The 16947-nt window shown below is 45.2% G+C and overlaps 65 non-coding genes across 65 annotated transcripts; all 65 read right to left on the reverse strand.

Annotated features, from left to right (window-relative positions):
* Positions 1–83: 83 nt before the first annotated feature.
* trnae-uuc (transfer RNA glutamic acid (anticodon UUC)) lies at positions 84–155 on the reverse strand. The gene has a single exon. It is a non-coding gene; the product is annotated as a tRNA-Glu (tRNA).
* Positions 156–486: 331 nt separating this feature from the next.
* Positions 487–558, reverse strand: trnae-uuc (transfer RNA glutamic acid (anticodon UUC)). Its single transcript has one exon. It is a non-coding gene; the product is annotated as a tRNA-Glu (tRNA).
* A 214-nt stretch (positions 559–772) lies between these two features.
* trnae-cuc (transfer RNA glutamic acid (anticodon CUC)) lies at positions 773–844 on the reverse strand. Its single transcript has one exon. It is a non-coding gene; the product is annotated as a tRNA-Glu (tRNA).
* A 272-nt stretch (positions 845–1116) lies between these two features.
* On the reverse strand, positions 1117–1188 carry trnae-uuc (transfer RNA glutamic acid (anticodon UUC)). The gene has a single exon. It is a non-coding gene; the product is annotated as a tRNA-Glu (tRNA).
* Positions 1189–1519: 331 nt separating this feature from the next.
* trnae-uuc (transfer RNA glutamic acid (anticodon UUC)) lies at positions 1520–1591 on the reverse strand. Its single transcript has one exon. It is a non-coding gene; the product is annotated as a tRNA-Glu (tRNA).
* Positions 1592–1922: 331 nt separating this feature from the next.
* On the reverse strand, positions 1923–1994 carry trnae-uuc (transfer RNA glutamic acid (anticodon UUC)). The gene has a single exon. It is a non-coding gene; the product is annotated as a tRNA-Glu (tRNA).
* A 214-nt stretch (positions 1995–2208) lies between these two features.
* trnae-cuc (transfer RNA glutamic acid (anticodon CUC)) lies at positions 2209–2280 on the reverse strand. Its single transcript has one exon. It is a non-coding gene; the product is annotated as a tRNA-Glu (tRNA).
* Positions 2281–2552: 272 nt separating this feature from the next.
* trnae-uuc (transfer RNA glutamic acid (anticodon UUC)) lies at positions 2553–2624 on the reverse strand. The gene has a single exon. It is a non-coding gene; the product is annotated as a tRNA-Glu (tRNA).
* A 331-nt stretch (positions 2625–2955) lies between these two features.
* trnae-uuc (transfer RNA glutamic acid (anticodon UUC)) lies at positions 2956–3027 on the reverse strand. Its single transcript has one exon. It is a non-coding gene; the product is annotated as a tRNA-Glu (tRNA).
* A 331-nt stretch (positions 3028–3358) lies between these two features.
* trnae-uuc (transfer RNA glutamic acid (anticodon UUC)) lies at positions 3359–3430 on the reverse strand. Its single transcript has one exon. It is a non-coding gene; the product is annotated as a tRNA-Glu (tRNA).
* Positions 3431–3761: 331 nt separating this feature from the next.
* trnae-uuc (transfer RNA glutamic acid (anticodon UUC)) lies at positions 3762–3833 on the reverse strand. The gene has a single exon. It is a non-coding gene; the product is annotated as a tRNA-Glu (tRNA).
* Positions 3834–4047: 214 nt separating this feature from the next.
* trnae-cuc (transfer RNA glutamic acid (anticodon CUC)) lies at positions 4048–4119 on the reverse strand. Its single transcript has one exon. It is a non-coding gene; the product is annotated as a tRNA-Glu (tRNA).
* A 100-nt stretch (positions 4120–4219) lies between these two features.
* Positions 4220–4291, reverse strand: trnae-cuc (transfer RNA glutamic acid (anticodon CUC)). Its single transcript has one exon. It is a non-coding gene; the product is annotated as a tRNA-Glu (tRNA).
* A 100-nt stretch (positions 4292–4391) lies between these two features.
* trnae-cuc (transfer RNA glutamic acid (anticodon CUC)) lies at positions 4392–4463 on the reverse strand. Its single transcript has one exon. It is a non-coding gene; the product is annotated as a tRNA-Glu (tRNA).
* Positions 4464–4563: 100 nt separating this feature from the next.
* trnae-uuc (transfer RNA glutamic acid (anticodon UUC)) lies at positions 4564–4635 on the reverse strand. Its single transcript has one exon. It is a non-coding gene; the product is annotated as a tRNA-Glu (tRNA).
* A 214-nt stretch (positions 4636–4849) lies between these two features.
* On the reverse strand, positions 4850–4921 carry trnae-cuc (transfer RNA glutamic acid (anticodon CUC)). The gene has a single exon. It is a non-coding gene; the product is annotated as a tRNA-Glu (tRNA).
* A 100-nt stretch (positions 4922–5021) lies between these two features.
* trnae-cuc (transfer RNA glutamic acid (anticodon CUC)) lies at positions 5022–5093 on the reverse strand. Its single transcript has one exon. It is a non-coding gene; the product is annotated as a tRNA-Glu (tRNA).
* A 100-nt stretch (positions 5094–5193) lies between these two features.
* Positions 5194–5265, reverse strand: trnae-uuc (transfer RNA glutamic acid (anticodon UUC)). Its single transcript has one exon. It is a non-coding gene; the product is annotated as a tRNA-Glu (tRNA).
* A 331-nt stretch (positions 5266–5596) lies between these two features.
* On the reverse strand, positions 5597–5668 carry trnae-uuc (transfer RNA glutamic acid (anticodon UUC)). Its single transcript has one exon. It is a non-coding gene; the product is annotated as a tRNA-Glu (tRNA).
* A 331-nt stretch (positions 5669–5999) lies between these two features.
* trnae-uuc (transfer RNA glutamic acid (anticodon UUC)) lies at positions 6000–6071 on the reverse strand. Its single transcript has one exon. It is a non-coding gene; the product is annotated as a tRNA-Glu (tRNA).
* Positions 6072–6285: 214 nt separating this feature from the next.
* trnae-cuc (transfer RNA glutamic acid (anticodon CUC)) lies at positions 6286–6357 on the reverse strand. The gene has a single exon. It is a non-coding gene; the product is annotated as a tRNA-Glu (tRNA).
* A 100-nt stretch (positions 6358–6457) lies between these two features.
* Positions 6458–6529, reverse strand: trnae-cuc (transfer RNA glutamic acid (anticodon CUC)). The gene has a single exon. It is a non-coding gene; the product is annotated as a tRNA-Glu (tRNA).
* A 100-nt stretch (positions 6530–6629) lies between these two features.
* Positions 6630–6701, reverse strand: trnae-cuc (transfer RNA glutamic acid (anticodon CUC)). The gene has a single exon. It is a non-coding gene; the product is annotated as a tRNA-Glu (tRNA).
* Positions 6702–6801: 100 nt separating this feature from the next.
* On the reverse strand, positions 6802–6873 carry trnae-uuc (transfer RNA glutamic acid (anticodon UUC)). Its single transcript has one exon. It is a non-coding gene; the product is annotated as a tRNA-Glu (tRNA).
* A 214-nt stretch (positions 6874–7087) lies between these two features.
* On the reverse strand, positions 7088–7159 carry trnae-cuc (transfer RNA glutamic acid (anticodon CUC)). The gene has a single exon. It is a non-coding gene; the product is annotated as a tRNA-Glu (tRNA).
* A 100-nt stretch (positions 7160–7259) lies between these two features.
* Positions 7260–7331, reverse strand: trnae-cuc (transfer RNA glutamic acid (anticodon CUC)). Its single transcript has one exon. It is a non-coding gene; the product is annotated as a tRNA-Glu (tRNA).
* Positions 7332–7431: 100 nt separating this feature from the next.
* On the reverse strand, positions 7432–7503 carry trnae-uuc (transfer RNA glutamic acid (anticodon UUC)). The gene has a single exon. It is a non-coding gene; the product is annotated as a tRNA-Glu (tRNA).
* A 331-nt stretch (positions 7504–7834) lies between these two features.
* Positions 7835–7906, reverse strand: trnae-uuc (transfer RNA glutamic acid (anticodon UUC)). Its single transcript has one exon. It is a non-coding gene; the product is annotated as a tRNA-Glu (tRNA).
* A 214-nt stretch (positions 7907–8120) lies between these two features.
* Positions 8121–8192, reverse strand: trnae-cuc (transfer RNA glutamic acid (anticodon CUC)). Its single transcript has one exon. It is a non-coding gene; the product is annotated as a tRNA-Glu (tRNA).
* A 100-nt stretch (positions 8193–8292) lies between these two features.
* Positions 8293–8364, reverse strand: trnae-cuc (transfer RNA glutamic acid (anticodon CUC)). Its single transcript has one exon. It is a non-coding gene; the product is annotated as a tRNA-Glu (tRNA).
* A 100-nt stretch (positions 8365–8464) lies between these two features.
* Positions 8465–8536, reverse strand: trnae-cuc (transfer RNA glutamic acid (anticodon CUC)). The gene has a single exon. It is a non-coding gene; the product is annotated as a tRNA-Glu (tRNA).
* Positions 8537–8636: 100 nt separating this feature from the next.
* trnae-uuc (transfer RNA glutamic acid (anticodon UUC)) lies at positions 8637–8708 on the reverse strand. Its single transcript has one exon. It is a non-coding gene; the product is annotated as a tRNA-Glu (tRNA).
* Positions 8709–9039: 331 nt separating this feature from the next.
* Positions 9040–9111, reverse strand: trnae-uuc (transfer RNA glutamic acid (anticodon UUC)). Its single transcript has one exon. It is a non-coding gene; the product is annotated as a tRNA-Glu (tRNA).
* Positions 9112–9325: 214 nt separating this feature from the next.
* trnae-cuc (transfer RNA glutamic acid (anticodon CUC)) lies at positions 9326–9397 on the reverse strand. The gene has a single exon. It is a non-coding gene; the product is annotated as a tRNA-Glu (tRNA).
* A 100-nt stretch (positions 9398–9497) lies between these two features.
* Positions 9498–9569, reverse strand: trnae-cuc (transfer RNA glutamic acid (anticodon CUC)). The gene has a single exon. It is a non-coding gene; the product is annotated as a tRNA-Glu (tRNA).
* A 100-nt stretch (positions 9570–9669) lies between these two features.
* trnae-cuc (transfer RNA glutamic acid (anticodon CUC)) lies at positions 9670–9741 on the reverse strand. The gene has a single exon. It is a non-coding gene; the product is annotated as a tRNA-Glu (tRNA).
* A 100-nt stretch (positions 9742–9841) lies between these two features.
* Positions 9842–9913, reverse strand: trnae-uuc (transfer RNA glutamic acid (anticodon UUC)). Its single transcript has one exon. It is a non-coding gene; the product is annotated as a tRNA-Glu (tRNA).
* Positions 9914–10244: 331 nt separating this feature from the next.
* Positions 10245–10316, reverse strand: trnae-uuc (transfer RNA glutamic acid (anticodon UUC)). The gene has a single exon. It is a non-coding gene; the product is annotated as a tRNA-Glu (tRNA).
* Positions 10317–10530: 214 nt separating this feature from the next.
* On the reverse strand, positions 10531–10602 carry trnae-cuc (transfer RNA glutamic acid (anticodon CUC)). Its single transcript has one exon. It is a non-coding gene; the product is annotated as a tRNA-Glu (tRNA).
* A 100-nt stretch (positions 10603–10702) lies between these two features.
* Positions 10703–10774, reverse strand: trnae-cuc (transfer RNA glutamic acid (anticodon CUC)). The gene has a single exon. It is a non-coding gene; the product is annotated as a tRNA-Glu (tRNA).
* Positions 10775–10874: 100 nt separating this feature from the next.
* trnae-uuc (transfer RNA glutamic acid (anticodon UUC)) lies at positions 10875–10946 on the reverse strand. The gene has a single exon. It is a non-coding gene; the product is annotated as a tRNA-Glu (tRNA).
* Positions 10947–11277: 331 nt separating this feature from the next.
* Positions 11278–11349, reverse strand: trnae-uuc (transfer RNA glutamic acid (anticodon UUC)). The gene has a single exon. It is a non-coding gene; the product is annotated as a tRNA-Glu (tRNA).
* Positions 11350–11563: 214 nt separating this feature from the next.
* On the reverse strand, positions 11564–11635 carry trnae-cuc (transfer RNA glutamic acid (anticodon CUC)). Its single transcript has one exon. It is a non-coding gene; the product is annotated as a tRNA-Glu (tRNA).
* Positions 11636–11735: 100 nt separating this feature from the next.
* trnae-cuc (transfer RNA glutamic acid (anticodon CUC)) lies at positions 11736–11807 on the reverse strand. The gene has a single exon. It is a non-coding gene; the product is annotated as a tRNA-Glu (tRNA).
* Positions 11808–11907: 100 nt separating this feature from the next.
* On the reverse strand, positions 11908–11979 carry trnae-cuc (transfer RNA glutamic acid (anticodon CUC)). Its single transcript has one exon. It is a non-coding gene; the product is annotated as a tRNA-Glu (tRNA).
* A 100-nt stretch (positions 11980–12079) lies between these two features.
* trnae-uuc (transfer RNA glutamic acid (anticodon UUC)) lies at positions 12080–12151 on the reverse strand. Its single transcript has one exon. It is a non-coding gene; the product is annotated as a tRNA-Glu (tRNA).
* A 331-nt stretch (positions 12152–12482) lies between these two features.
* trnae-uuc (transfer RNA glutamic acid (anticodon UUC)) lies at positions 12483–12554 on the reverse strand. The gene has a single exon. It is a non-coding gene; the product is annotated as a tRNA-Glu (tRNA).
* Positions 12555–12768: 214 nt separating this feature from the next.
* On the reverse strand, positions 12769–12840 carry trnae-cuc (transfer RNA glutamic acid (anticodon CUC)). The gene has a single exon. It is a non-coding gene; the product is annotated as a tRNA-Glu (tRNA).
* Positions 12841–12940: 100 nt separating this feature from the next.
* trnae-cuc (transfer RNA glutamic acid (anticodon CUC)) lies at positions 12941–13012 on the reverse strand. Its single transcript has one exon. It is a non-coding gene; the product is annotated as a tRNA-Glu (tRNA).
* A 100-nt stretch (positions 13013–13112) lies between these two features.
* Positions 13113–13184, reverse strand: trnae-uuc (transfer RNA glutamic acid (anticodon UUC)). Its single transcript has one exon. It is a non-coding gene; the product is annotated as a tRNA-Glu (tRNA).
* Positions 13185–13515: 331 nt separating this feature from the next.
* On the reverse strand, positions 13516–13587 carry trnae-uuc (transfer RNA glutamic acid (anticodon UUC)). Its single transcript has one exon. It is a non-coding gene; the product is annotated as a tRNA-Glu (tRNA).
* Positions 13588–13801: 214 nt separating this feature from the next.
* On the reverse strand, positions 13802–13873 carry trnae-cuc (transfer RNA glutamic acid (anticodon CUC)). The gene has a single exon. It is a non-coding gene; the product is annotated as a tRNA-Glu (tRNA).
* A 100-nt stretch (positions 13874–13973) lies between these two features.
* trnae-cuc (transfer RNA glutamic acid (anticodon CUC)) lies at positions 13974–14045 on the reverse strand. The gene has a single exon. It is a non-coding gene; the product is annotated as a tRNA-Glu (tRNA).
* Positions 14046–14145: 100 nt separating this feature from the next.
* On the reverse strand, positions 14146–14217 carry trnae-cuc (transfer RNA glutamic acid (anticodon CUC)). The gene has a single exon. It is a non-coding gene; the product is annotated as a tRNA-Glu (tRNA).
* A 100-nt stretch (positions 14218–14317) lies between these two features.
* Positions 14318–14389, reverse strand: trnae-uuc (transfer RNA glutamic acid (anticodon UUC)). The gene has a single exon. It is a non-coding gene; the product is annotated as a tRNA-Glu (tRNA).
* A 214-nt stretch (positions 14390–14603) lies between these two features.
* Positions 14604–14675, reverse strand: trnae-cuc (transfer RNA glutamic acid (anticodon CUC)). The gene has a single exon. It is a non-coding gene; the product is annotated as a tRNA-Glu (tRNA).
* Positions 14676–14775: 100 nt separating this feature from the next.
* On the reverse strand, positions 14776–14847 carry trnae-cuc (transfer RNA glutamic acid (anticodon CUC)). The gene has a single exon. It is a non-coding gene; the product is annotated as a tRNA-Glu (tRNA).
* A 100-nt stretch (positions 14848–14947) lies between these two features.
* Positions 14948–15019, reverse strand: trnae-uuc (transfer RNA glutamic acid (anticodon UUC)). Its single transcript has one exon. It is a non-coding gene; the product is annotated as a tRNA-Glu (tRNA).
* A 331-nt stretch (positions 15020–15350) lies between these two features.
* Positions 15351–15422, reverse strand: trnae-uuc (transfer RNA glutamic acid (anticodon UUC)). Its single transcript has one exon. It is a non-coding gene; the product is annotated as a tRNA-Glu (tRNA).
* A 214-nt stretch (positions 15423–15636) lies between these two features.
* On the reverse strand, positions 15637–15708 carry trnae-cuc (transfer RNA glutamic acid (anticodon CUC)). Its single transcript has one exon. It is a non-coding gene; the product is annotated as a tRNA-Glu (tRNA).
* Positions 15709–15808: 100 nt separating this feature from the next.
* On the reverse strand, positions 15809–15880 carry trnae-cuc (transfer RNA glutamic acid (anticodon CUC)). The gene has a single exon. It is a non-coding gene; the product is annotated as a tRNA-Glu (tRNA).
* Positions 15881–15980: 100 nt separating this feature from the next.
* trnae-uuc (transfer RNA glutamic acid (anticodon UUC)) lies at positions 15981–16052 on the reverse strand. The gene has a single exon. It is a non-coding gene; the product is annotated as a tRNA-Glu (tRNA).
* A 331-nt stretch (positions 16053–16383) lies between these two features.
* Positions 16384–16455, reverse strand: trnae-uuc (transfer RNA glutamic acid (anticodon UUC)). Its single transcript has one exon. It is a non-coding gene; the product is annotated as a tRNA-Glu (tRNA).
* A 214-nt stretch (positions 16456–16669) lies between these two features.
* Positions 16670–16741, reverse strand: trnae-cuc (transfer RNA glutamic acid (anticodon CUC)). The gene has a single exon. It is a non-coding gene; the product is annotated as a tRNA-Glu (tRNA).
* Positions 16742–16841: 100 nt separating this feature from the next.
* trnae-cuc (transfer RNA glutamic acid (anticodon CUC)) lies at positions 16842–16913 on the reverse strand. Its single transcript has one exon. It is a non-coding gene; the product is annotated as a tRNA-Glu (tRNA).
* Between the last annotated feature and the right edge of the window lie 34 nt (positions 16914–16947).

Below are 16947 nucleotides of genomic sequence, written 5' to 3' on the forward strand. Positions count from 1 at the left end.
TGTCCTCCAATCAGATCGAAAACATTCAGCACATCGAATAATTGGCGTAAATAAAAACATCAAGCCAGAACTTTAAATGACATTTCCCTGACCGGGAATCGAACCCGGGCCGCGGCGGTGAAAGCGCCGAATCCTAGCCACTAGACCACCAGGGACACATTCATGCTAATTAAGTCGTAATATCGGATCGAAAATATTCAGGACATGGAAAATATTGCTTGAATGAAAAGGCTAAACCAGGTTTCCCTGTCTACTAAGAGCATCAAACAATAACTACTTAACAGTGGGGGACAAGTTGATGCACATCACATCATTGAAATGTTGCAACGGACAACACAAGCATCAACTAAGGGTAACTTCAAATGCCATTTCCCTGACCGGGAATCGAACCTGGGCCGCATTATGTCCTCCAATCAGATCGAAAACATTCAGCACATCGAATAATTGGCGTAAATAAAAACATCAAGCCAGAACTTTAAATGACATTTCCCTGACCGGGAATCGAACCCGGGCCGCGGCGGTGAAAGCGCCGAATCCTAGCCACTAGACCACCAGGGAAACATTCATGCTAATTAAGTCGTAATATCGGATCGAAAATATTCAGGACATGGAAAATATTGCTTGAATGAAAAGGCTAAACCAGGTTTCCCTGTCTACTAAGAGCATCAAACAATAACTACTTAACAGTGGGGGACAAGTTGATGCACATCACATCATTGAAATGTTGCAACTGACAACACAAGCATAAACTAAGGGTAACTTCAAATGCCATTTCCCTGACCGGGAATCGAACCCGGGCCGCGGCGGTGAGAGCGCCGAATCCTAGCCACTAGACCATCAGGGACACAGTTGTGCATATTATGTCCTCCAATCAGATCGAAAACATTCAGCACATCGAATAATAGGCTTAAATTAAAACATCAAGTCAGAACTTTAAAAGCCAATTCCCTGACTGGGAATCGAACCCGGGCCGCGGCGGTGAGAGCGCCGAATCCTAGCCACTAGACCATCAGGGACACAGTTGTGCATATTATGTCCTCCAATCAGATCGAAAACATTCAGCACATCGAATAATTGGCGTAAATAAAAACATCAAGCCAGAACTTTAAATGACATTTCCCTGACCGGGAATCGAACCCGGGCCGCGGCGGTGAAAGCGCCGAATCCTAGCCACTAGACCACCAGGGACACATTCATGCTAATTAAGTCGTAATATCGGATCGAAAATATTCAGGACATGGAAAATATTGCTTGAATGAAAAGGCTAAACCAGGTTTCCCTGTCTACTAAGAGCATCAAACAATAACTACTTAACAGTGGGGGACAAGTTGATGCACATCACATCATTGAAATGTTGCAACGGACAACACAAGCATCAACTAAGGGTAACTTCAAATGCCATTTCCCTGACCGGGAATCGAACCTGGGCCGCATTATGTCCTCCAATCAGATCGAAAACATTCAGCACATCGAATAATTGGCGTAAATAAAAACATCAAGCCAGAACTTTAAATGACATTTCCCTGACCGGGAATCGAACCCGGGCCGCGGCGGTGAAAGCGCCGAATCCTAGCCACTAGACCACCAGGGACACATTCATGCTAATTAAGTCGTAATATCGGATCGAAAATATTCAGGACATGGAAAATATTGCTTGAATGAAAAGGCTAAACCAGGTTTCCCTGTCTACTAAGAGCATCAAACAATAACTACTTAACAGTGGGGGACAAGTTGATGCACATCACATCATTGAAATGTTGCAACGGACAACACAAGCATCAACTAAGGGTAACTTCAAATGCCATTTCCCTGACCGGGAATCGAACCTGGGCCGCATTATGTCCTCCAATCAGATCGAAAACATTCAGCACATCGAATAATTGGCGTAAATAAAAACATCAAGCCAGAACTTTAAATGACATTTCCCTGACCGGGAATCGAACCCGGGCCGCGGCGGTGAAAGCGCCGAATCCTAGCCACTAGACCACCAGGGAAACATTCATGCTAATTAAGTCGTAATATCGGATCGAAAATATTCAGGACATGGAAAATATTGCTTGAATGAAAAGGCTAAACCAGGTTTCCCTGTCTACTAAGAGCATCAAACAATAACTACTTAACAGTGGGGGACAAGTTGATGCACATCACATCATTGAAATGTTGCAACTGACAACACAAGCATAAACTAAGGGTAACTTCAAATGCCATTTCCCTGACCGGGAATCGAACCCGGGCCGCGGCGGTGAGAGCGCCGAATCCTAGCCACTAGACCATCAGGGACACAGTTGTGCATATTATGTCCTCCAATCAGATCGAAAACATTCAGCACATCGAATAATAGGCTTAAATTAAAACATCAAGTCAGAACTTTAAAAGCCAATTCCCTGACTGGGAATCGAACCCGGGCCGCGGCGGTGAGAGCGCCGAATCCTAGCCACTAGACCATCAGGGACACAGTTGTGCATATTATGTCCTCCAATCAGATCGAAAACATTCAGCACATCGAATAATTGGCGTAAATAAAAACATCAAGCCAGAACTTTAAATGACATTTCCCTGACCGGGAATCGAACCCGGGCCGCGGCGGTGAAAGCGCCGAATCCTAGCCACTAGACCACCAGGGACACATTCATGCTAATTAAGTCGTAATATCGGATCGAAAATATTCAGGACATGGAAAATATTGCTTGAATGAAAAGGCTAAACCAGGTTTCCCTGTCTACTAAGAGCATCAAACAATAACTACTTAACAGTGGGGGACAAGTTGATGCACATCACATCATTGAAATGTTGCAACGGACAACACAAGCATCAACTAAGGGTAACTTCAAATGCCATTTCCCTGACCGGGAATCGAACCTGGGCCGCATTATGTCCTCCAATCAGATCGAAAACATTCAGCACATCGAATAATTGGCGTAAATAAAAACATCAAGCCAGAACTTTAAATGACATTTCCCTGACCGGGAATCGAACCCGGGCCGCGGCGGTGAAAGCGCCGAATCCTAGCCACTAGACCACCAGGGACACATTCATGCTAATTAAGTCGTAATATCGGATCGAAAATATTCAGGACATGGAAAATATTGCTTGAATGAAAAGGCTAAACCAGGTTTCCCTGTCTACTAAGAGCATCAAACAATAACTACTTAACAGTGGGGGACAAGTTGATGCACATCACATCATTGAAATGTTGCAACGGACAACACAAGCATCAACTAAGGGTAACTTCAAATGCCATTTCCCTGACCGGGAATCGAACCTGGGCCGCATTATGTCCTCCAATCAGATCGAAAACATTCAGCACATCGAAAAATTGGCGTAAATAAAAACATCAAGCCAGAACTTTAAATGACATTTCCCTGACCGGGAATCGAACCCGGGCCGCGGCGGTGAAAGCGCCGAATCCTAGCCACTAGACCACCAGGGACACATTCATGCTAATTAAGTCGTAATATCGGATCGAAAATATTCAGGACATGGAAAATATTGCTTGAATGAAAAGGCTAAACCAGGTTTCCCTGTCTACTAAGAGCATCAAACAATAACTACTTAACAGTGGGGGACAAGTTGATGCACATCACATCATTGAAATGTTGCAACGGACAACACAAGCATCAACTAAGGGTAACTTCAAATGCCATTTCCCTGACCGGGAATCGAACCTGGGCCGCATTATGTCCTCCAATCAGATCGAAAACATTCAGCACATCGAATAATTGGCGTAAATAAAAACATCAAGCCAGAACTTTAAATGACACTTCCCTGACCGGGAATCGAACCCGGGCCGCGGCGGTGAAAGCGCCGAATCCTAGCCACTAGACCACCAGGGACACATTCATAATAATTAAGTCGTAATATCGGATCGAAAATATTCAGGACATGGAAAATATTGCTTGAATGAAAAGGCTAAACCAGGTTTCCCTGTCTACTAAGAGCATCAAACAATAACTACTTAACAGTGGGGGACAAGTTGATGCACATCACATCATTGAAATGTTGCAACGGACAACACAAGCATCAACTAAGGGTAACTTCAAATGCCATTTCCCTGACCGGGAATCGAACCCGGGCCGCGGCGGTGAGAGCGCCGAATCCTAGCCACTAGACCATCAGGGACACAGTTGTGTATATTATGTCCTCCAATCAGATCGAAAACATTCAGCACATCGAATAATTGGCTTAAATTAAAACATCAAGTCAGAACTTTAAAAGCCAATTCCCTGACCGGGAATCGAACCCGGGCCGCGGCGGTGAGAGCGCCGAATCCTAGCCACTAGACCATCAGGGACACAGTTGTGCATATTATGTCCTCCAAACAGATCGAAAACATTCAGCACATCGAATAATAGGCTTAAATTAAAACATCAAGTCAGAACTTTAAAAGCCAATTCCCTGACCGGGAATCGAACCCGGGCCGCGGCGGTGAGAGCGCCGAATCCTAGCCACTAGACCATCAGGGACACAGTTGTGCATATTATGTCCTCCAATCAGATCGAAAACATTCAGGACATTGAATAATTGGCGTAAATAAAAACATCAAGCCAGAACTTTAAATGACATTTCCCTGACCGGGAATCGAACCCGGGCCGCGGAGGTGAAAGCGCCGAATCCTAGCCACTAGACCACCAGGGACACATTCATGCTAATTAAGTCGTAATATCGGATCGAAAATATTCAGGACATGGAAAATATTACTTGAATGAAAAGGCTAAACCAGGTTTCCCTGTCTACTAAGAGCATCAAACAATAACTACTTAACAGTGGGGGACAAGTTGATGCACATCACATCATTGAAATGTTGCAACTGACAACACAAGCATAAACTAAGGGTAACTTCAAAAGCCATTTCCCTGACCGGGAATCGAACCCGGGCCGCGGCGGTGAGAGCGCCGAATCCTAGCCACTAGACCATCAGGGACACAGTTGTGCATATTATGTCCTCCAATCAGATCGAAAACATTCAGCACATCGAATAATAGGCTTAAATTAAAACATCAAGTCAGAACTTTAAAAGCCAATTCCCTGACCGGGAATCGAACCCGGGCCGCGGCGGTGAGAGCGCCGAATCCTAGCCACTAGACCATCAGGGACACAGTTGTGCATATTATGTCCTCCAATCAGATCGAAAACATTCAGCACATCGAATAATTGGCGTAAATAAAAACATCAAGCCAGAACTTTAAATGACATTTCCCTGACCGGGAATCGAACCCGGGCCGCGGCGGTGAAAGCGCCGAATCCTAGCCACTAGACCACCAGGGACACATTCATGCTAATTAAGTCGTAATATCGGATCGAAAATATTCAGGACATGGAAAATATTGCTTGAATGAAAAGGCTAAACCAGGTTTCCCTGTCTACTAAGAGCATCAAACAATAACTACTTAACAGTGGGGGACAAGTTGATGCACATCACATCATTGAAATGTTGCAACGGACAACACAAGCATCAACTAAGGGTAACTTCAAATGCCATTTCCCTGACCGGGAATCGAACCTGGGCCGCATTATGTCCTCCAATCAGATCGAAAACATTCAGCACATCGAAAAATTGGCGTAAATAAAAACATCAAGCCAGAACTTTAAATGACATTTCCCTGACCGGGAATCGAACCCGGGCCGCGGCGGTGAAAGCGCCGAATCCTAGCCACTAGACCACCAGGGACACATTCATGCTAATTAAGTCGTAATATCGGATCGAAAATATTCAGGACATGGAAAATATTGCTTGAATGAAAAGGCTAAACCAGGTTTCCCTGTCTACTAAGAGCATCAAACAATAACTACTTAACAGTGGGGGACAAGTTGATGCACATCACATCATTGAAATGTTGCAACGGACAACACAAGCATCAACTAAGGGTAACTTCAAATGCCATTTCCCTGACCGGGAATCGAACCTGGGCCGCATTATGTCCTCCAATCAGATCGAAAACATTCAGCACATCGAATAATTGGCGTAAATAAAAACATCAAGCCAGAACTTTAAATGACACTTCCCTGACCGGGAATCGAACCCGGGCCGCGGCGGTGAAAGCGCCGAATCCTAGCCACTAGACCACCAGGGACACATTCATAATAATTAAGTCGTAATATCGGATCGAAAATATTCAGGACATGGAAAATATTGCTTGAATGAAAAGGCTAAACCAGGTTTCCCTGTCTACTAAGAGCATCAAACAATAACTACTTAACAGTGGGGGACAAGTTGATGCACATCACATCATTGAAATGTTGCAACGGACAACACAAGCATCAACTAAGGGTAACTTCAAATGCCATTTCCCTGACCGGGAATCGAACCCGGGCCGCGGCGGTGAGAGCGCCGAATCCTAGCCACTAGACCATCAGGGACACAGTTGTGTATATTATGTCCTCCAATCAGATCGAAAACATTCAGCACATCGAATAATTGGCTTAAATTAAAACATCAAGTCAGAACTTTAAAAGCCAATTCCCTGACCGGGAATCGAACCCGGGCCGCGGCGGTGAGAGCGCCGAATCCTAGCCACTAGACCATCAGGGACACAGTTGTGCATATTATGTCCTCCAAACAGATCGAAAACATTCAGCACATCGAATAATAGGCTTAAATTAAAACATCAAGTCAGAACTTTAAAAGCCAATTCCCTGACCGGGAATCGAACCCGGGCCGCGGCGGTGAGAGCGCCGAATCCTAGCCACTAGACCATCAGGGACACAGTTGTGCATATTATGTCCTCCAATCAGATCGAAAACATTCAGGACATTGAATAATTGGCGTAAATAAAAACATCAAGCCAGAACTTTAAATGACATTTCCCTGACCGGGAATCGAACCCGGGCCGCGGAGGTGAAAGCGCCGAATCCTAGCCACTAGACCACCAGGGACACATTCATGCTAATTAAGTCGTAATATCGGATCGAAAATATTCAGGACATGGAAAATATTACTTGAATGAAAAGGCTAAACCAGGTTTCCCTGTCTACTAAGAGCATCAAACAATAACTACTTAACAGTGGGGGACAAGTTGATGCACATCACATCATTGAAATGTTGCAACTGACAACACAAGCATAAACTAAGGGTAACTTCAAAAGCCATTTCCCTGACCGGGAATCGAACCCGGGCCGCGGCGGTGAGAGCGCCGAATCCTAGCCACTAGACCATCAGGGACACAGTTGTGCATATTATGTCCTCCAATCAGATCGAAAACATTCAGCACATCGAATAATAGGCTTAAATTAAAACATCAAGTCAGAACTTTAAAAGCCAATTCCCTGACCGGGAATCGAACCCGGGCCGCGGCGGTGAGAGCGCCGAATCCTAGCCACTAGACCATCAGGGACACAGTTGTGCATATTATGTCCTCCAATCAGATCGAAAACATTCAGCACATCGAATAATTGGCGTAAATAAAAACATCAAGCCAGAACTTTAAATGACATTTCCCTGACCGGGAATCGAACCCGGGCCGCGGCGGTGAAAGCGCCGAATCCTAGCCACTAGACCACCAGGGACACATTCATGCTAATTAAGTCGTAATATCGGATCGAAAATATTCAGGACATGGAAAATATTGCTTGAATGAAAAGGCTAAACCAGGTTTCCCTGTCTACTAAGAGCATCAAACAATAACTACTTAACAGTGGGGGACAAGTTGATGCACATCACATCATTGAAATGTTGCAACGGACAACACAAGCATCAACTAAGGGTAACTTCAAATGCCATTTCCCTGACCGGGAATCGAACCTGGGCCGCATTATGTCCTCCAATCAGATCGAAAACATTCAGCACATCGAAAAATTGGCGTAAATAAAAACATCAAGCCAGAACTTTAAATGACATTTCCCTGACCGGGAATCGAACCCGGGCCGCGGCGGTGAAAGCGCCGAATCCTAGCCACTAGACCACCAGGGACACATTCATGCTAATTAAGTCGTAATATCGGATCGAAAATATTCAGGACATGGAAAATATTACTTGAATGAAAAGGCTAAACCAGGTTTCCCTGTCTACTAAGAGCATCAAACAATAACTACTTAACAGTGGGGGACAAGTTGATGCACATCACATCATTGAAATGTTGCAACTGACAACACAAGCATAAACTAAGGGTAACTTCAAATGCCATTTCCCTGACCGGGAATCGAACCCGGGCCGCGGCGGTGAGAGCGCCGAATCCTAGCCACTAGACCATCAGGGACACAGTTGTGCATATTATGTCCTCCAATCAGATCGAAAACATTCAGCACATCGAATAATAGGCTTAAATTAAAACATCAAGTCAGAACTTTAAAAGCCAATTCCCTGACCGGGAATCGAACCCGGGCCGCGGCGGTGAGAGCGCCGAATCCTAGCCACTAGACCATCAGGGACACAGTTGTGCATATTATGTCCTCCAATCAGATCGAAAACATTCAGCACATCGAATAATAGGCTTAAATTAAAACATCAAGTCAGAACTTTAAAAGCCAATTCCCTGACCGGGAATCGAACCCGGGCCGCGGCGGTGAGAGCGCCGAATCCTAGCCACTAGACCATCAGGGACACAATTGTGCATATTATGTCCTCCAATCAGATCGAAAACATTCAGCACATCGAATAATTGGCGTAAATAAAAACATCAAGCCAGAACTTTAAATGACATTTCCCTGACCGGGAATCGAACCCGGGCCGCGGCGGTGAAAGCGCCGAATCCTAGCCACTAGACCACCAGGGACACATTCATGCTAATTAAGTCGTAATATCGGATCGAAAATATTCAGGACATGGAAAATATTGCTTGAATGAAAAGGCTAAACCAGGTTTCCCTGTCTACTAAGAGCATCAAACAATAACTACTTAACAGTGGGGGACAAGTTGATGCACATCACATCATTGAAATGTTGCAACGGACAACACAAGCATCAACTAAGGGTAACTTCAAATGCCATTTCCCTGACCGGGAATCGAACCTGGGCCGCATTATGTCCTCCAATCAGATCGAAAACATTCAGCACATCGAATAATTGGCGTAAATAAAAACATCAAGCCAGAACTTTAAATGACATTTCCCTGACCGGGAATCGAACCCAGGCCGCGGCGGTGAAAGCGCCGAATCCTAGCCACTAGACCACCAGGGACACATTCATGCTAATTAAGTCGTAATATCGGATCGAAAATATTCAGGACATGGAAAATATTGCTTGAATGAAAAGGCTAAACCAGGTTTCCCTGTCTACTAAGAGCATCAAACAATAACTACTTAACAGTGGGGGACAAGTTGATGCACATCACATCATTGAAATGTTGCAACTGACAACACAAGCATAAACTAAGGGTAACTTCAAATGCCATTTCCCTGACCGGGAATCGAACCCGGGCCGCGGCGGTGAGAGCGCCGAATCCTAGCCACTAGACCATCAGGGACACAGTTGTGCATATTATGTCCTCCAATCAGATCGAAAACATTCAGCACATCGAATAATAGGCTTAAATTAAAACATCAAGTCAGAACTTTAAAAGCCAATTCCCTGACCGGGAATCGAACCCGGGCCGCGGCGGTGAGAGCGCCGAATCCTAGCCACTAGACCATCAGGGACACAGTTGTGCATATTATGTCCTCCAATCAGATCGAAAACATTCAGCACATCGAATAATAGGCTTAAATTAAAACATCAAATCAGAACTTTAAAAGCCAATTCCCTGACCGGGAATCGAACCCGGGCCGCGGCGGTGAGAGCGCCGAATCCTAGCCACTAGACCATCAGGGACACAGTTGTGCATATTATGTCCTCCAATCAGATCGAAAACATTCAGCACATCGAATAATTGGCGTAAATAAAAACATCAAGCCAGAACTTTAAATGACATTTCCCTGACCGGGAATCGAACCCGGGCCGCGGCGGTGAAAGCGCCGAATCCTAGCCACTAGACCACCAGGGACACATTCATGCTAATTAAGTCGTAATATCGGATCGAAAATATTCAGGACATGGAAAATATTGCTTGAATGAAAAGGCTAAACCAGGTTTCCCTGTCTACTAAGAGCATCAAACAATAACTACTTAACAGTGGGGGACAAGTTGATGCACATCACATCATTGAAATGTTGCAACGGACAACACAAGCATCAACTAAGGGTAACTTCAAATGCCATTTCCCTGACCGGGAATCGAACCTGGGCCGCATTATGTCCTCCAATCAGATCGAAAACATTCAGCACATCGAATAATTGGCGTAAATAAAAACATCAAGCCAGAACTTTAAATGACATTTCCCTGACCGGGAATCGAACCCGGGCCGCGGCGGTGAAAGCGCCGAATCCTAGCCACTAGACCACCAGGGACACATTCACGCTAATTAAGTCGTAATATCGGATCGAAAATATTTAGGACATGGAAAATATTGCTTGAATGAAAAGGCTAAACCAGGTTTCCCTGTCTACTAAGAGCATCAAACAATAACTACTTAACAGTGGGGGACAAGTTGATGCACATCACATCATTGAAATGTTGCAACTGACAACACAAGCATAAACTAAGGGTAACTTCAAATGCCATTTCCCTGACCGGGAATCGAACCCGGGCCGCGGCGGTGAGAGCGCCGAATCCTAGCCACTAGACCATCAGGGACACAGTTGTGCATATTATGTCCTCCAATCAGATCGAAAACATTCAGCACATCGAATAATAGGCTTAAATTAAAACATCAAGTCAGAACTTTAAAAGCCAATTCCCTGACCGGGAATCGAACCCGGGCCGCGGCGGTGAGAGCGCCGAATCCTAGCCACTAGACCATCAGGGACACAGTTGTGCATATTATGTCCTCCAATCAGATCGAAAACATTCAGCACATCGAATAATTGGCGTAAATAAAAACATCAAGCCAGAACTTTAAATGACATTTCCCTGACCGGGAATCGAACCCGGGCCGCGGCGGTGAAAGCGCCGAATCCTAGCCACTAGACCACCAGGGACACATTCATGCTAATTAAGTCGTAATATCGGATCGAAAATATTCAGGACATGGAAAATATTGCTTGAATGAAAAGGCTAAACCAGGTTTCCCTGTCTACTAAGAGCATCAAACAATAACTACTTAACAGTGGGGGACAAGTTGATGCACATCACATCATTGAAATGTTGCAACGGACAACACAAGCATCAACTAAGGGTAACTTCAAATGCCATTTCCCTGACCGGGAATCGAACCTGGGCCGCATTATGTCCTCCAATCAGATCGAAAACATTCAGCACATCGAATAATTGGCGTAAATAAAAACATCAAGCCAGAACTTTAAATGACACTTCCCTGACCGGGAATCGAACCCGGGCCGCGGCGGTGAAAGCGCCGAATCCTAGCCACTAGACCACCAGGGACACATTCATGCTAATTAAGTCGTAATATCGGATCGAAAATATTCAGGACATGGAAAATATTGCTTGAATGAAAAGGCTAAACCAGGTTTCCCTGTCTACTAAGAGCATCAAACAATAACTACTTAACAGTGCGGGACAAGTTGATGCACATCACATCATTGAAATGTTGCAACGGACAACACAAGCATCAACTAAGGGTAACTTCAAATGCCATTTCCCTGACCGGGAATCGAACCCGGGCCGCGGCGGTGAGAGCGCCGAATCCTAGCCACTAGACCATCAGGGACACAGTTGTGCATATTATGTCCTCCAATCAGATCGAAAACATTCAGCACATCGAATAATAGGCTTAAATTAAAACATCAAGTCAGAACTTTAAAAGCCAATTCCCTGACCGGGAATCGAACCCGGGCCGCGGCGGTGAGAGCGCCGAATCCTAGCCACTAGACCATCAGGGACACAGTTGTGCATATTATGTCCTCCAATCAGATCGAAAACATTCAGGACATCGAATAATAGGCTTAAATTAAAACATCAAGTCAGAACTTTAAAAGCCAATTCCCTGACCGGGAATCGAACCCGGGCCGCGGCGGTGAGAGCGCCGAATCCTAGCCACTAGACCATCAGGGACACAGTTGTGCATATTATGTCCTCCAATCAGATCGAAAACATTCAGCACATCGAATAATTGGCGTAAATAAAAACATCAAGCCAGAACTTTAAATGACATTTCCCTGACCGGGAATCGAACCCGGGCCGCGGCGGTGAAAGCGCCGAATCCTAGCCACTAGACCACCAGGGACACATTCATGCTAATTAAGTCGTAATATCGGATCGAAAATATTCAGGACATGGAAAATATTGCTTGAATGAAAAGGCTAAACCAGGTTTCCCTGTCTACTAAGAGCATCAAACAATAACTACTTAACAGTGGGGGACAAGTTGATGCACATCACATCATTGAAATGTTGCAACGGACAACACAAGCATCAACTAAGGGTAACTTCAAATGCCATTTCCCTGACCGGGAATCGAACCTGGGCCGCATTATGTCCTCCAATCAGATCGAAAACATTCAGCACATCGAATAATTGGCGTAAATAAAAACATCAAGCCAGAACTTTAAATGACATTTCCCTGACCGGGAATCGAACCCGGGCCGCGGCGGTGAAAGCGCCGAATCCTAGCCACTAGACCACCAGGGACACATTCATGCTAATTAAGTCGTAATATCGGATCGAAAATATTTAGGACATGGAAAATATTGCTTGAATGAAAAGGCTAAACCAGGTTTCCCTGTCTACTAAGAGCATCAAACAATAACTACTTAACAGTGGGGGACAAGTTGATGCACATCACATCATTGAAATGTTGCAACTGACAACACAAGCATAAACTAAGGGTAACTTCAAATGCCATTTCCCTGACCGGGAATCGAACCCGGGCCGCGGCGGTGAGAGCGCCGAATCCTAGCCACTAGACCATCAGGGACACAGTTGTGCATATTATGTCCTCCAATCAGATCGAAAACATTCAGCACATCGAATAATAGGCTTAAATTAAAACATCAAGTCAGAACTTTAAAAGCCAATTCCCTGACCGGGAATCGAACCCGGGCCGCGGCGGTGAGAGCGCCGAATCCTAGCCACTAGACCATCAGGGACACAGTTGTGCATATTATGTCCTCCAATCAGATCGAAAACATTCAGCACATCGAATAATTGGCGTAAATAAAAACATCAAGCCAGAACTTTAAATGACATTTCCCTGACCGGGAATCGAACCCGGGCCGCGGCGGTGAAAGCGCCGAATCCTAGCCACTAGACCACCAGGGACACATTCATGCTAATTAAGTCGTAATATCGGATCGAAAATATTCAGGACATGGAAAATATTGCTTGAATGAAAAGGCTAAACCAGGTTTCCCTGTCTACTAAGAGCATCAAACAATAACTACTTAACAGTGGGGGACAAGTTGATGCACATCACATCATTGAAATGTTGCAACGGACAACACAAGCATCAACTAAGGGTAACTTCAAATGCCATTTCCCTGACCGGGAATCGAACCTGGGCCGCATTATGTCCTCCAATCAGATCGAAAACATTCAGCACATCGAATAATTGGCGTAAATAAAAACATCAAGCCAGAACTTTAAATGACACTTCCCTGACCGGGAATCGAACCCGGGCCGCGGCGGTGAAAGCGCCGAATCCTAGCCACTAGACCACCAGGGACACATTCATGCTAATTAAGTCGTAATATCGGATCGAAAATATTCAGGACATGGAAAATATTGCTTGAATGAAAAGGCTAAACCAGGTTTCCCTGTCTACTAAGAGCATCAAACAATAACTACTTAACAGTGGGGGACAAGTTGATGCACATCACATCATTGAAATGTTGCAACTGACAACACAAGCATAAACTAAGGGTAACTTCAAATGCCATTTCCCTGACCGGGAATCGAACCCGGGCCGCGGCGGTGAGAGCGCCGAATCCTAGCCACTAGACCATCAGGGACACAGTTGTGCATATTATGTCCTCCAATCAGATCGAAAACATTCAGCACATCGAATAATAGGCTTAAATTAAAACATCAAGTCAGAACTTTAAAAGCCAATTCCCTGACCGGGAATCGAACCCGGGCCGCGGCGGTGAGAGCGCCGAATCCTAGCCACTAGACCATCAGGGACACAGTTGTGCATATTATGTCCTCCAATCAGATCGAAAACATTCAGCACATCGAATAATAGGCTTAAATTAAAACATCAAGTCAGAACTTTAAAAGCCAATTCCCTGACCGGGAATCGAACCCGGGCCGCGGCGGTGAGAGCGCCGAATCCTAGCCACTAGACCATCAGGGACACAGTTGTGCATATTATGTCCTCCAATCAGATCGAAAACATTCAGCACATCGAATAATTGGCGTAAATAAAAACATCAAGCCAGAACTTTAAATGACATTTCCCTGACCGGGAATCGAACCCGGGCCGCGGCGGTGAAAGCGCCGAATCCTAGCCACTAGACCACCAGGGACACATTCATGCTAATTAAGTCGTAATATCGGATCGAAAATATTCAGGACATGGAAAATATTGCTTGAATGAAAAGGCTAAACCAGGTTTCCCTGTCTACTAAGAGCATCAAACAATAACTACTTAACAGTGGGGGACAAGTTGATGCACATCACATCATTGAAATGTTGCAACTGACAACACAAGCATAAACTAAGGGTAACTTCAAATGCCATTTCCCTGACCGGGAATCGAACCCGGGCCGCGGCGGTGAGAGCGCCGAATCCTAGCCACTAGACCATCAGGGACACAGTTGTGCATATTATGTCCTCCAATCAGATCGAAAACATTCAGCACATCGAATAATAGGCTTAAATTAAAACATCAAGTCATAACTTTAAAAGCCAATTCCCTGACCGGGAATCGAACCCGGGCCGCGGCGGTGAGAGCGCCGAATCCTAGCCACTAGACCATCAGGGACACAGTTGTGCATATTATGTCCTCCAATCAGATCGAAAACATTCAGCACATCGAATAATTGGCGTAAATAAAAACATCAAGCCAGAACTTTAAATGACATTTCCCTGACCGGGAATCGAACCCGGGCCGCGGCGGTGAAAGCGCCGAATCCTAGCCACTAGACCACCAGGGACACATTCATGCTAATTAAGTCGTAATATCGGATCGAAAATATTCAGGACATGGAAAATATTGCTTGAATGAAAAGGCTAAACCAGGTTTCCCTGTCTACTAAGAGCATCAAACAATAACTACTTAACAGTGGGGGACAAGTTGATGCACATCACATCATTGAAATGTTGCAACGGACAACACAAGCATCAACTAAGGGTAACTTCAAATGCCATTTCCCTGACCGGGAATCGAACCTGGGCCGCATTATGTCCTCCAATCAGATCGAAAACATTCAGCACATCGAATAATTGGCGTAAATAAAAACATCAAGCCAGAACTTTAAATGACATTTCCCTGACCGGGAATCGAACCCGGGCCGCGGCGGTGAAAGCGCCGAATCCTAGCCACTAGACCACCAGGGACACATTCACGCTAATTAAGTCGTAATATCGGATCGAAAATATTTAGGACATGGAAAATATTGCTTGAATGAAAAGGCTAAACCAGGTTTCCCTGTCTACTAAGAGCATCAAACAATAACTACTTAACAGTGGGGGACAAGTTGATGCACATCACATCATTGAAATGTTGCAACTGACAACACAAGCATAAACTAAGGGTAACTTCAAATGCCATTTCCCTGACCGGGAATCGAACCCGGGCCGCGGCGGTGAGAGCGCCGAATCCTAGCCACTAGACCATCAGGGACACAGTTGTGCATATTATGTCCTCCAATCAGATCGAAAACATTCAGCACATCGAATAATAGGCTTAAATTAAAACATCAAGTCAGAACTTTAAAAGCCAATTCCCTGACCGGGAATCGAACCCGGGCCGCGGCGGTGAGAGCGCCGAATCCTAGCCACTAGACCATCAGGGACACAGTTGTGCATATTATGTCCTCCAATCAGATCGAAAACATTCAGCACATCGAATAATTGGCGTAAATAAAAACATCAAGCCAGAACTTTAAATGACATTTCCCTGACCGGGAATCGAACCCGGGCCGCGGCGGTGAAAGCGCCGAATCCTAGCCACTAGACCACCAGGGACACATTCATGCTAATTAAGTCGTAATATCGGATCGAAAATATTCAGGACATGGAAAATATTGCTTGAATGAAAAGGCTAAACCAGGTTTCCCTGTCTACTAAGAGCATCAAACAATAACTACTTAACAGTGGGGGACAAGTTGATGCACATCACATCATTGAAATGTTGCAACGGACAACACAAGCATCAACTAAGGGTAACTTCAAATGCCATTTCCCTGACCGGGAATCGAACCTGGGCCGCATTATGTCCTCCAATCAGATCGAAAACATTCAGCACATCGAATAATTGGCGTAAATAAAAACATCAAGCCAGAACTTTAAATGACACTTCCCTGACCGGGAATCGAACCCGGGCCGCGGCGGTGAAAGCGCCGAATCCTAGCCACTAGACCACCAGGGACACATTCATGCTAATTAAGTCGTAATATCGGATCGAAAATATTCAGGACATGGAAAATATTGCTTGAATGAAAAGGCTAAACCAGGTTTCCCTGTCTACTAAGAGCATCAAACAATAACTACTTAACAGTGCGGGACAAGTTGATGCACATCACATCATTGAAATGTTGCAACGGACAACACAAGCATCAACTAAGGGTAACTTCAAATGCCATTTCCCTGACCGGGAATCGAACCCGGGCCGCGGCGGTGAGAGCGCCGAATCCTAGCCACTAGACCATCAGGGACACAGTTGTGCATATTATGTCCTCCAATCAGATCGAAAACATTCAGCACATCGAATAATAGGCTTAAATTAAAACATCAAGTCAGAACTTTAAAAGCCAATTCCCTGACCGGGAATCGAACCCGGGCCGCGGCGGTGAGAGCGCCGAATCCTAGCCACTAGACCATCAGGGACACAGTTGTGCATATTATGTCCTCCAATCAGATC

This window comes from Pungitius pungitius, chromosome 2 (assembly GCF_949316345.1).
Source record: "Pungitius pungitius chromosome 2, fPunPun2.1, whole genome shotgun sequence".
NCBI lineage: Eukaryota > Metazoa > Chordata > Actinopteri > Perciformes > Gasterosteidae > Pungitius > Pungitius pungitius.